We start from the raw sequence: 12,555 nt of genomic DNA on the forward strand, positions 1-12,555 counted from the left end.
TGAATAATTCCATCTTCTTTTCAAAACTGTTCTAATATTGAAAAATGGAAAAAAATATCAAAATAGCAGCTCTTTCTGAGAATTTCCGAGGAAAATACTTTTCTGATTCGACTAAGAATTTAAGGAGAAACAGTAAGCCAATAGAAGAAGAATAAAAGCCAAAATAGAACGAAGCGTGTTTTACAGCATTCACATTCAAAGAGTCCAGAAATTAAAATCTTCCGTCTGTTGATGAAAAAAGTAACCGTTTAACGAAGGTAGTTTTTTCAGCTTCCTTCGGGGTATACGTTTGGGAAATATATAATCAAGCATCACTCCAGTTAAAACTTCACTTTTCCTTTTTCCACATCTCCGCAAAACTTTGTGAATTACCAGAATTGTTTGTTCTTTGTCATAAGAAAAAACAAAACGCCCCCAAAGCAACTCATTTGTAGGAGGTGATTTTATTTTGTTCTGTGCAAGGAAATTTCATTATCAAAATAAAAGTAGAAATTCTGGTGGAAAAGTCTTGCTATTTGCGAGTATAAATATTCTGATATTGTTATAGTAACTGAAAATGGATTGTCTATACTTGCATTTATAGAATACTAGTTGGTGTCCGCGGCTTCGCCCGCGTAGAATTTGGTTTGTCACATCAACTTTCGTGACAGACCATTTTGAGCAAATAGGTACATTGTTTTTTTATTAACTGAAAACTTTAGGTTTCCCACTACAAAATTGACAAAATTCAATATAATCTTTAAACCCCTTTTTTTCCTTTTGGGGTATTCCTTTCCTTGATGCTTATTTACGCTATGAAAAGAACCTACCTGCATATTTCAAGATTCTAGGTTCAGTAGCTTCGACTGTACATTAATATAAGAGTGTCAGTCAATCAATAATAGGTACCTACTTATACAACATTGAATAGCTTCAGCAAAAAAAAAGAAAGTATTAGACTTAAATACATTGGTAATCCTACTAATCCTTCTCCTACTAATATTATAAATGCGTAAATTTCGTAAGGATGGATGAATGTAATGAATGTATTTATGTTTTTTAATTTTTCACGCCTAAACAGCTCAACGGATTCGAATGTAAGTTGGTTTATAGATAGGTCATGGCCTGGAATAACATATAGGGTAACGCGTGTAAAATAGCGGGAAACACCTAGTATTGTATAAGTGGATACCTATTGATTGACTGACAAACTTATATTAATGTACAGCCGAAGCTACTGAACCTATAATCTTGAAATATGCAGGTAGGGTCTTTGTATAGCGTAAATAAGCATCACGAAAGGGAATCAGGAATTGGGGTTCAGCGCTTGTATTGAATTTCGTCAGTTTGAAGTTGGAAACCTGAAATTTTGGGCTGATGAAAAAATATTGTAACTATTTGTTTAAAATGATCTGTCACGAAACCTAATGTTTTTACTTCAAATATATAGTAACTTTGAAAAATATGCCAACTGCACTAAGTAATTAATAGCTTCGAATTATGTTACCTATAAAAACATTTCGCAAAATTAATACAACCGTCGACGACGTATTCCTTCAAGCGTTTTTCCGCGATTGGGTCGCGTTCTCAGCGATGTCGTTTCATTACGTAGACCGCTCCTCTACCCCAACGTATCGTCCCCCGTCGTCTTACAGTAGACGCGACGCGTAATGGCTTACTGCGTTGCTTCAAGTTATTCTTATCGTGATAACTTTTAAACGAATCGTCCAAATTACTTAGTGTAAAAGACAAATTATATCTATATCAAATACTCAAAACGACAATTGAATCAATTTCTATAGGAATTTGACAGATTTTTTTTCTAAGGACAAAACACAAGCACTACAGGAAAATCCTCAAGGCGCTCTCAGAGCGGTGCCTGTCCGAAAGTAGCGATTCACATTGGATTTGAATCGCTGAAGATTTACTCCATTTGGAAAAACGTTATCAGAAAGTTCATTCCACATAAACGCAGTGCTCCAGATGAAAGAGTTCTCAAACAGTGGAGTTCGAGGTGTACTGAGTTGGACCTCAAAACGATGAGCAGCCATAGTCCGTCACGTATTTCTGATATGTTTCGCTCTTGGTGGAATCAAATGTGCCAAGTCACTGGAACACTTTCCGTGAAAGTATCTAATGAAGACAGACAAATCTCCAAACCTTTATTAGATGTTCTAGGCGTAGGCTATCAAGGTTGCGCGTGATGTTTGCGTCTCTAATCAGGTGAATGGCTCTTTTCTTGATGGAATCCAGCAACTTCAGGGTACGTTTGGGGACAGAGCTCCATACATGAGAACAATGCTCCAAGTAGGTCTGATCTGAGCTCTATAAAGCATCAAAAGTTGTTAAGGTGTGTACAGTTCTCTGGTTCGGAAAAGTGTTCCAAGCTTTTGAGAAGCAGCCTTTGCAATTTCAGCGACATGATTGTGCCAAGACGTATTGGTGTCCATTCCAGCCCCCAACAAAGTTATCGAAGCAGAAAGCGGAATTGTCTTACATGACATTAGTATATCCGGTTCGGAGATATTTATCTTCTTGGAGAAAACCGATGCCTGGGTTTTTTTGGCATTGAATTGAACTTGGTTACGTTCACCCCAATTCGAAATCACTTCTAGATCCTCATTAGGATATGCAACCTCCTGCTGCCGGTGAAGATGTGCCTCTGTAGCCGATGTCTTGAAATCCAAATGGAATGATGAGACGAGTGTGCTGTCGTCAGCAAAGCAATATATAGGATTCTTGGTTTTTTCTAATAAGTCATTGATATTCAATAAAAAAGGAGAAACTCCAATAGTATAAGCAGTGCACGCCAGGGAGCAAGAATTTTTCCGACCTATCTAATACTTATTGGTATATTATGACCAAAATTACACAAAACCTTTGTTAATTGTAGCTATAGGTCATACTGATGTATGAGCTCTATTCATGCAAAATTTCATCTGAGTCCGTTCTGTCGTTAAGGCCTGAAAGAGCCACAATTATACATACATTTGTCCATCTTCACAAACGTTCACATTTATAATACTAGTATAGAAGTATACATTGACACAACTTAAATAGTAGTTAATATATCAGTTGCATCAAAATTGGCTCAAACAGAAATACAAAATAGAATTGAAACCGCATGTTTCACGGCGCACGTTACAGAATTGATATTGTTTCACTGACAAACAATATTTTTCGAAGAAAAAATGTAGTTTGATTCTGCATAGTCAACTGGGAATTTTGAATTTACTGTCATGGTAAGTTTTCAAACTGAAGGCACAAATTCACTTCCAATGCAAAATTGTAGACCTTGTGAAATAATTGTTATAATAAAAAAACCTTGAAGGGAGATAGGACGTACGTATAATTTGAAGAGCTCGTAATAGGTGACTATCTTTACCGCATAAACCAGTACATATTCACATCTTGATAATTTTTAAAACTATCATTGTTTAAAAATTATGTGGAAATTATCTGAGAAAACTAACCGTATATGTGTGATTTTCGTATATTTCAATGTTCATGTGAAAGTATGTAGTTGTTTCGAAAGCACTTTTTCTTTTGTATAATTCAATGTTCTCGTGGAATTAGTTGTTTGGAAACGGTTTTCTTGTTTCCTTCGGAAATTTTTCCCATTTTTCGTGTAAAATTGGGAAATAGAAAATCAAAAATATTTCTTTCTCAAAAACATGCTCACATTTGAAATTATTTTTTTGGTCAATTTTATTAAAAAAATAATTTGAACAAATATTCTTGAGTTCTCAATTTTTGACCTACAGCGTGTCAGAATTTAAAGAAAAAAAACTATGTTTTGTGATAAGTTAGGAGTGACCCAATATATTTTTGTGTAATGAAGTACGTACCTGACTTATATGCATCAAAATTTATTATGTGCTGTAGACCATATTTTTTATTCTATATAGCTAGTCCGTACGGTATTTGCATTGAATAACAAACAATGAAAAAATTGATTGATTTTTTTTGCAACTTCCACAAACACTTATTACATTTGTTAGAAAAAACATTTCGACCCTTATATCTAAAAATTTTTATATTTTCATGCTGTTATATTACTAACAACTGATGAAACATGCTAGTGCTAGTGTAGTTGAATTAGTGATCATGAATCTAGTTAATTCAGCTTCAAAGTCGTAATTTTGACTCTGACGTCATCATTACAGAATAATGAAAATACCAGCTTGAAAAATTGAAATTACGAGTTGAAAAATTTAACATATGACTTGATAAATTGGGTTAAAGTTCAAATTGGAATTTCGACTGAAATGTCGAAATTAGGACAGTGGAAATTACGAGTTTGAAATGAATAATCAAGTTGAAATTATTAAAAAAATATTGTAATGAACAAATGGCCCTTCTGAGCATATACGATTCAACTTAAATAACTTGAGAGAGCTGTAAACTTGTAAATAAAATGTAACTATTGACAAATTTACTAATTATCCGTTGAAAACTCGAGATGACGCAAACACAGTCTGAATGGATAAATTTTGTGCCGAGCTTACAGTCACGAATGGAGATAATTAGTCACGTCATTAGCGCTCCTTTCAGGCAGCAGAACTCGAGACAATTTTTAGTACATCTCTTTAGCTAGATGGAACACGACGTTATCTGGAAACTCAATTTATTTGGAGATTTTATCGTTGTTTGGCATGGAAACATCAAAGGTAATGCAAATTTAACGGTGGCCTTTAGGGTTGGGATATTATGTGATAAACTGTGTCCGGTTCATGAGGAAATGGAATCTGATGTCATCTGCGCTGAGCAGTTTGAATGATTTGTTAGCCCAGTTTTCTTTGAGAATCATCATCACATATTTTTATCGATAATAAACATCATTCTTCAGTATCAAAAGAAATTATTTGTAACTATAAGTGTTATAGAGACATTACTTCATTGTCAGCGCCATGAAGCTTATTCATTGTATCATGACTCGCAAATCTGCTTCATATCGTTTTCTGAGTTAAATTACCAAAAAATATGAGGCTTGAAGGAATTTTGAAGTCTTTTGTTTTAGAATCCATATTTTCGCCAGAATTCCATCTTCCTGTTTTCAGTAGTTTTCAACCTACGAACTGTATTAATAATATATATCACAGTGAAAATCATTTACGACGGTTTTAAAGACTGATTTCATTGATATACAGGGTATTCCATATTCGATGGTCTATTAGACGTATTAAGAAAAAAAAGGAGAGAGTTTCAAATTTTAGTTACCGATGTAGATGGCTGGGATCTATCGTTTGAAAATATTTTCATCACCGCATTGTTGCCACATCTACATGTAACAGACATCAACTTGGAAATTTAAAATGGAACACCCTATATATTATAACATTTTTGAATTTTACAACGAAATCCGAATTACTTTTGTTGAACATGTTCTATACCTATTCTATACACCGAACTCAAATTCTGGCAACATTAAGATAAGTTATGATGGTTGTTATTTCAGAACGAAACAAAGATATTATTTTATATACAGTGTCTGAAAAATACGTTTGCATCTTCGAAAAACGACCATAATTTTTTTTCAAATGGAACACCCTGTATATTATTCAATTTTCGAATTCAGCCTACCAATGTGAACAACTTTGATCAACTATGTCGTATATCTATCTCTGACCGTTTATGAGATATGATATAATTTTTTTATTTTTAATTTTTTGGCTTCTATACAAATATAACACTTCAAATACAAAATTCGGCGAAAAATGTATTTATTGAACACAATGAATAATGAATAATAACTTTATATTAATTCAGAAAGGTTTAATGGAATACATGAATGAAAATTAATAGTGGGTGTATGACAAACATTACAATTTTGACAGAAAAACGAACACTTTTCAAAATTAAATTGATAACAAAATTAATTCTAAACTATAAAACAAGGGATTATATTGTGAACTTAGTTTCGCAATTATTTGACATTTGATACTGACATGACAAAAATTCAAAAGCTCGGCTGCTTGAAATGCTGACCATTCACTTGTAAACATTGACGGATTGATGTTTTTATGTGATCAGTCGTGGCTCTGCGTATTTCTGACGAGTCGATTTATTCGAAGGCACATCTAACCCGACCTTTCAGTTCCTGTTTCGTATTGATAGGTGTTCTATATATCCTTTCTTAGATTTTTCCCCAGAGGTAAAAATCTAGGGGAGTCAGATCTGGTGATCCCACTAACTGATACCAACAATTCCGATACAAGTTCAGGGGCAAATTGTCTGGAAAATCACTCACAGTCGATCTCAGAATATCTAAATATTTTATATCTAATAATTTTCGGAATTCAACTTTTCTTCATAAATGCAAATAAAAACTTTATCAAACAAGCATACAAAAAATATTAAAACTGAATTTTTGTTGAAATTCAATTTGTCTAAGGAAATGGAGATTTTCTGAAGTGAAATAAATGAATATAAAACGAATTTAGGATTTTCAGAGTTGGAATAATTATTATTATCCATCTTCACTATTCAATATGACAGTCGAACTATTTAAACAAGTTGTTGTCAAATCCATTCTTTTGTTGTTTAAATATAATACACCATTATCCTTGCCGAAGTTTGTCAATTTTCAATCTGACGAAATAAATTTCCAAAGGCTCGAGACCTACTCCATTTTTGCAAAGTTGAAATTTTGAGAGTGTGTGAATTATGAACTCGATTTTAAATTTAATTGGAAATTTTATGCTTGCATAGGAGCAAATTTTTTTTAGAAATAGTTCATATCTCATAAACGTTCAGAGATAGGTATAGGACATAGTTGATCAAAGTTGTTCAAATTGGTTGGCTGAATTTGATATTGAATAATATACAGGGTGTTCCATTTGAAAAAAATTAGTTATGGTCTTTTTTCAAAAATACAAATTGAGACGTATTTTTCAGACACTTCGTATGAAATAAGATTTGAGTTTCGTTCTGAAATAACGAACAACATACCTTACCTCAATGTTGCCAGAATTTGAGTTCGATGTATCAGATAATTCATGCGATATTAAATATACCATGTTTTCGCCAATAAAAATTACAAAATAATTACTATTTTAAAAACGGTGAGAGATAGGTATAGAACATGGTTCTCAAAAGTAACTTGGATTTCGATGTAGAATTCAAAAATGATATAATATAGAGTATTCAACTAAAAATTTCCAAGTTGATGTATGTTACGTGTAGATGTGGCAACAATGCGGCAATGAAAATATTTTCAAACGATAGGTCACAGCCATCTATATCGATTACCAAAATTTGAAACTCTTATCTTTTGTTGGACTCTAGATACGTCTAATGGACCATCGAATATGAAATACCCTGTATATGCAAAAAAAATAACAGTACAAATTATTCGTTAACACGGGACCATTGGATAGAGGAAATCTTGATGATTCAATCTGTAAAGAGTGGGCCAAATTGGACACTTTCAAACTAGATAGATGGAAACTAATGGCTGTGTTTGAGGGACAAATTTCATGAAATACCTAATGTTGAAAAAGCTTTTCACAGCATTAAATAAAACGCATATTCTCAATAAAACTGATAACAATCTATACTATATTTACTACTAATAAATGAAACTTCAACAAGGATAAAAATAATGACAAATAACAAACAATAAAATATATTTCTTCAGAGAACGTGTTCGAAATGTCTACTAGCTTCTCCTATATACAGGCGACACCTTTTCCAAACGTTTTTAGCCGAATTAATTAATTGAATGATTAATTCATCGTACAGGCACCGCTCTTAGAGGGCTTTAAGGATTTCCTGTAGTGCTCGTGATTCGTCCTTAAAAAAAAGTTCAATAGAAGTGAGAGAAGGTTCCATTTCGTATCTAGGGTCGGCAATTTGAAAATGAGATCTTTCAACGTTCACCAGAAGTAAAAATCCATAGGAATTAGGTTCGGTGACCTAGCCGGCCAAATATAATTTAACTAAAAATCACGCAGTTGGTTACAACTTTCCAAGAACCGCTGGCAAAAAGTCATGCGGCATTCAAAACCTCGTGGTCTGAGTTGATGAACTGTTCTGATCCTGTATGGATTGAATTTGTGATTTTAAAACTCTACTAACGTTAGTTCTTGGTAAGTCTGTTTATATTTTCAGATTTCGTGTTGACGTTTTGGGATTATTTTCAAAAGCTCCTAAAACGACTTATGCGAATGTGTTTGAAAATTCGAACAAAAATAACTAGTTGCTTCAATCAAAATTTAATGCACATTTGCACAATATCGAAAAACGTGCTGTAACTTAGAAACGATGATAGATATCAATATGCGGTTTTCACCATGCGGTTTTCACATCATTTTGAATCCATTTAGCTATCCATTATAGAAAAAATGCATTATGTTAATGGTCTAAAGCCAGTAGTTAGCGAGGTGTCAGGTGCTGAATGATGCTGAAGATTGCAAACATCTTCCACTGTTACTAGATGGGAGGGTTGTATGGCCACGCCCTAACCTGAGGGTTACTCAGATCATTCTTGTATCCATTGCATATCTACAGTTTTGTACCTGCGATCGTATTCAAAATGTAACGCCTTTGCTTTTCTTTAGCTTGCTCTAGTCTTTTTGAACTTTCTCTAGAACGATTATTACTATCTTCTGATATGATAAATTCGTTTCAACTTGATTTGGTTTCTACTCAAAGATCTACAAAAATTCATTGTCACTTTATTGTCAACAAAATGTTGACCGGAAACCCAACCAGTAGCCGTTAAGTTTAATTTAGGTAGTCGGTCAGGTTGGTGTCAATGGTTTGTTTCCATCATTCAATCGACCGTCCAAGCCGTGGTAGATTAGATTAAGCCCAAAGTGAGTGAGTCTATTCAACCCTCTACCGCAATCCGCAAGGGTTTATTGTGGCTCACACCTATTCACACTCGACCAAATAAACCCAGCTTCTTAACGAAGCCGATTAGTTTGTATGATGGTCTTTCAGGTCAGATGGTGAGAGTACGGATCTGCCGAATTCTAAAAACCTGATTCGGTCCCCAGCGGGTCAGGCACAAAGTATGTGCTCTGCTATTTAATCATTTTTCAAACAGAGGCGACACACACTGTCTTCCGACAGTCCGAGTCTCTGCATATGATGATTCAAATGACAGTGACCTGTAAGAAAGCCTGTTAGACATCGTAGTTCATCCTTACTGTAGTCCAACAACTGTTTGGTATCAAGCTACGAAGAGTGAATAAACGCCTCGGTATGAGTCTTTCCTGGAAGATTCTGCCAGAAGTCTATAAATCTTCTTGCCATCCAGGTGTCCAATCTTTGTTTGGCAAAGCCTGAAGCGATGCCCTCCTTTGCAAGGGAGTCAACAGCCTCATTGGCATCCGGGCCAGTATGGCCAGGAATCCAGACTAGAGATAATCTGTTAAGTCTTCCTATCGGTGAGAGTCGTTTTTGGCAAATTTGCTACCAATTTAGACGTTACTCGGTAGGAGCCAAGAGCTTCCAACGCCGCTTGACTATTCGAGCATATTTTTATTAACTCGTGTATAAGGTTGGATTCTTCCAATTTCTCCGCACATAATTCAATAGCCTAACTTTCCGCTTGAAATACAGTCGCATAGGCTCCTAGGCAGGTTGATATTTCTGTCCAGGGTCTGCGACTGAAAACACCTGCACCAGAAACTGAAGGTGTTTTTGATCCATCTGTGAACCAACAACTATCTGCTCCTAATATTTCCTTCTCCCGGAGGATCCAGTCCTCTATACTCGGGAACAGTACTTTATAAGGCAGTTCGTAATTGACAGTTGGAGGCATAAAATCAGTGGTCATTTCCAGAATGCTGTGACTTTCAGACTGCATCAAGTTGATTTGTGCAATTTTCAATGTCTATATTCAGTCTATCTAGCCTCTCCAGAAAAATGTGGAGACGAGATAGATCTAGAAGGAACTCCATGGCCGCTGACGGATTGGTACTGATGGCACCACTGATAGCCAGACAAGCCTGTCTCTGTAAGCCAGAGAGCTTCTCCTGGGCCGTTTTTTGTAAAGCCTTTGGCCATCAGGCAATTGCAACATAAGTGATCATTGGTTAGACAATCATCACATAAATCCAATGGATTTGTTTGGGACCCCCAAGTTTTACCACAAATCCTTCGACATGTCTATAGGGACAGTATGGCTTTGTGTAAAACTTTTTTCAAGTGAGCGTTCCAGATGAGTTTTTTGTTACGGACAATACCAAGATATTTCACCCCCGTTCCAAATGGAATGACCTCACCATTGAGGGAAAATGGCGTTAGATAGTCCAAATTTCTCCTCCTCGTGAAGGGAGTTTGCTGGGGTTGCCAGACCAACTGTGAACAACGTCCATTATGCTTTGGTTATCCTTCCCGACGTGGACTTTGCCAAGATGACAAGGTCATCTGCATAAGCTTGCAGATCTACTTTTCTTTTGTTGAGGGCATCAAGTAGACTATCCATCAGGAGCGACCATAGAAGGGGAGATAGTACTCAACCTTGAGGGCAGCCTCTGGTGACCCTGAACCTGATGGCCTCGCCTTGAAGAGTCGTAGTAGCAGTTCTGTTTATCAGCATGGCATAGATCCAGCCAGTTATGGTCGACTCTGTACCTTTCCTAGCCAGAAACGATCCTATGGATTTAGGTAGTGCATTGGGAGATTTTCTCTACAAGGTTGTTTAATGCTAAATCTATCGTGGTAGGAATCGCACGTTAAAAGTTGAGACCTCGTTAATCTTTGGCTTGCACAAGTTTGAGAGTTTTTGTTCATAGAATGGGCGACAGGTGGTTAACAGTAAAACATATTCTGAAAAAATTCTCAAACTGGTTCTTTTCACTCTTTTCGATCCAATTCAATACATTTGTCACTGTAACTCCAAGTAAATTGGAATCACTTTCGCCTTCTACAATTAACAAAAAAACAAACTTATAAACAGGAAGAGACTCTTACAAACTAAGTCGGAAACTAAATGAATTCTCTTTGGAAACTGATTATTTTAATGTTCTGCAGGATGGAAACGAAAAAGTTTTTACATCTAAGGAGTGAAACATGAATTTCCCTGAAATGTCAGACGACGCATTTTCATTATTACAGAGCATGGAAAAACGGTTTTATAATTATTTTGAATGATTCAGTGAAACGGAACATTAGAGATTCATAAAAGGAGAGTAGGAAAGCAAAATAATTCAATTTTCATAATATGCTTATTCCATAACTCAGAACGATCTCGTTATGTCATGAAAGACAGAGATGCCGTGTTCATATAATAATAATAACATTCATTCACACTGAAAAAATATACAAATAAATTTTACCAAAGTCATATACAATGTTGGTGTAGAATGAACATAAACAAGTTACCCACAAAAATTATTGATTGCGCGTGATAATCTTTCAGTCAGTTTGTGAACAACTTTTAGTTAATTAGTTGTAAATCGTTACGACACGTCTTTGACAATAAAAATTTTTGACACATCGCTACCAGTGTCAAAAGTGTGGTTACCAACATTGTTTTGACACCGGATCTTTCAACTTTCAATAATGACTATTTATGGAATGGATCTATTACATTGGACTGTTCTTACTGTACATTTTAGGTTCTGGTTGGGAAGAGTAACATGAGTAATTCAAATATATTTCGAAAAACGAAACAGTTCAACAGTAGTTAAAGCTCAAAGCACACTCAAATCATGTTCATCAATAGTGCAAGAAAAATTCAATCTGACCTTAGTTTGCTTACGAAACTTGAAGTAGGTACAATTCCAATTAGGAGAGAGATATTTTGCGATTGAGACGTAGAAATAAAATGCAGCACTTACCTTTCAAGTCCAGTAGTAATTTTGCCTACTTATGATTTCAAAGCGACTTGTGTGCCTGCAACAAATGAAAGACTTATTAGAAACTGTACAACGAAATTCACCAATTATTTCAAAGAATTTTGGTAATTGAATAATCCAATTGAAGATTGTAATGTTTTGTCTAAATCACTTAGTGGGGATGTTATATACTAATAATTTACAAACAAAATAGTGTGTCAATACGAATACTCTTTTTTTTTGACTGAATTCGAGTTATTCCATAGTTTCCATAGAATTCCATAGTTATTTTGCAATGAATCCAAATGAGTTAATTTTTTTTAATTTTGTATATTTGACATCGAAAAATAGTGTCATTAGTCTCTCTCGTATCATGGGTAGGCTATGAAGATAACATTTAGAGCAACTTGAACAGTATTGTGACTATTCACAGTCTGGTCAGTACCGGATTCCATGCAACTTTTTTAGTAGTTACGAGCACAAGAATAATATCTAGTCGATGGCGGATTCGAACTCATAACCTTTGGATTGTACACTATCACTGTTTCATTACGTCAAATAATGTATAGCCTTTCGAATTTTTTGGATATTTAGAATAACCAATTTTCATAATTGATATGAAATTTCGTATATTGGGCGCATACTTATTCATTTCGGGAAATATTGAATGAATTCACAGTTTCTATCAAGAAAAAAGGTGGCCAGAATATTAGTGTTAAAACAAATACTTCATTTATTATACCTACATTTACTTCAAATTCTTGACGAGTTTGTATCAAATGTA

At 34.8% G+C, this 12,555-nt stretch overlaps 1 protein-coding gene across 1 annotated transcript in view; it reads right to left on the reverse strand.

Annotated features, from left to right (window-relative positions):
• Positions 1-12,555, reverse strand: part of Dg (Dystroglycan) — a gene marked incomplete at its 5' end in the record, with an annotated part of 473,071 nt that overhangs the window by 293,950 nt on the left and 166,566 nt on the right. The window contains 1 exon segment of the mRNA XM_074178137.1: positions 11,775-11,829.

This window comes from Leptinotarsa decemlineata, unplaced genomic scaffold, assembly GCF_025532065.1.
Source record: "Leptinotarsa decemlineata unplaced genomic scaffold, Ldec_3_MD MMD2_tig00003348_RagTag_RagTag, whole genome shotgun sequence".
In the NCBI taxonomy this organism is placed as follows: domain Eukaryota; kingdom Metazoa; phylum Arthropoda; class Insecta; order Coleoptera; family Chrysomelidae; genus Leptinotarsa; species Leptinotarsa decemlineata.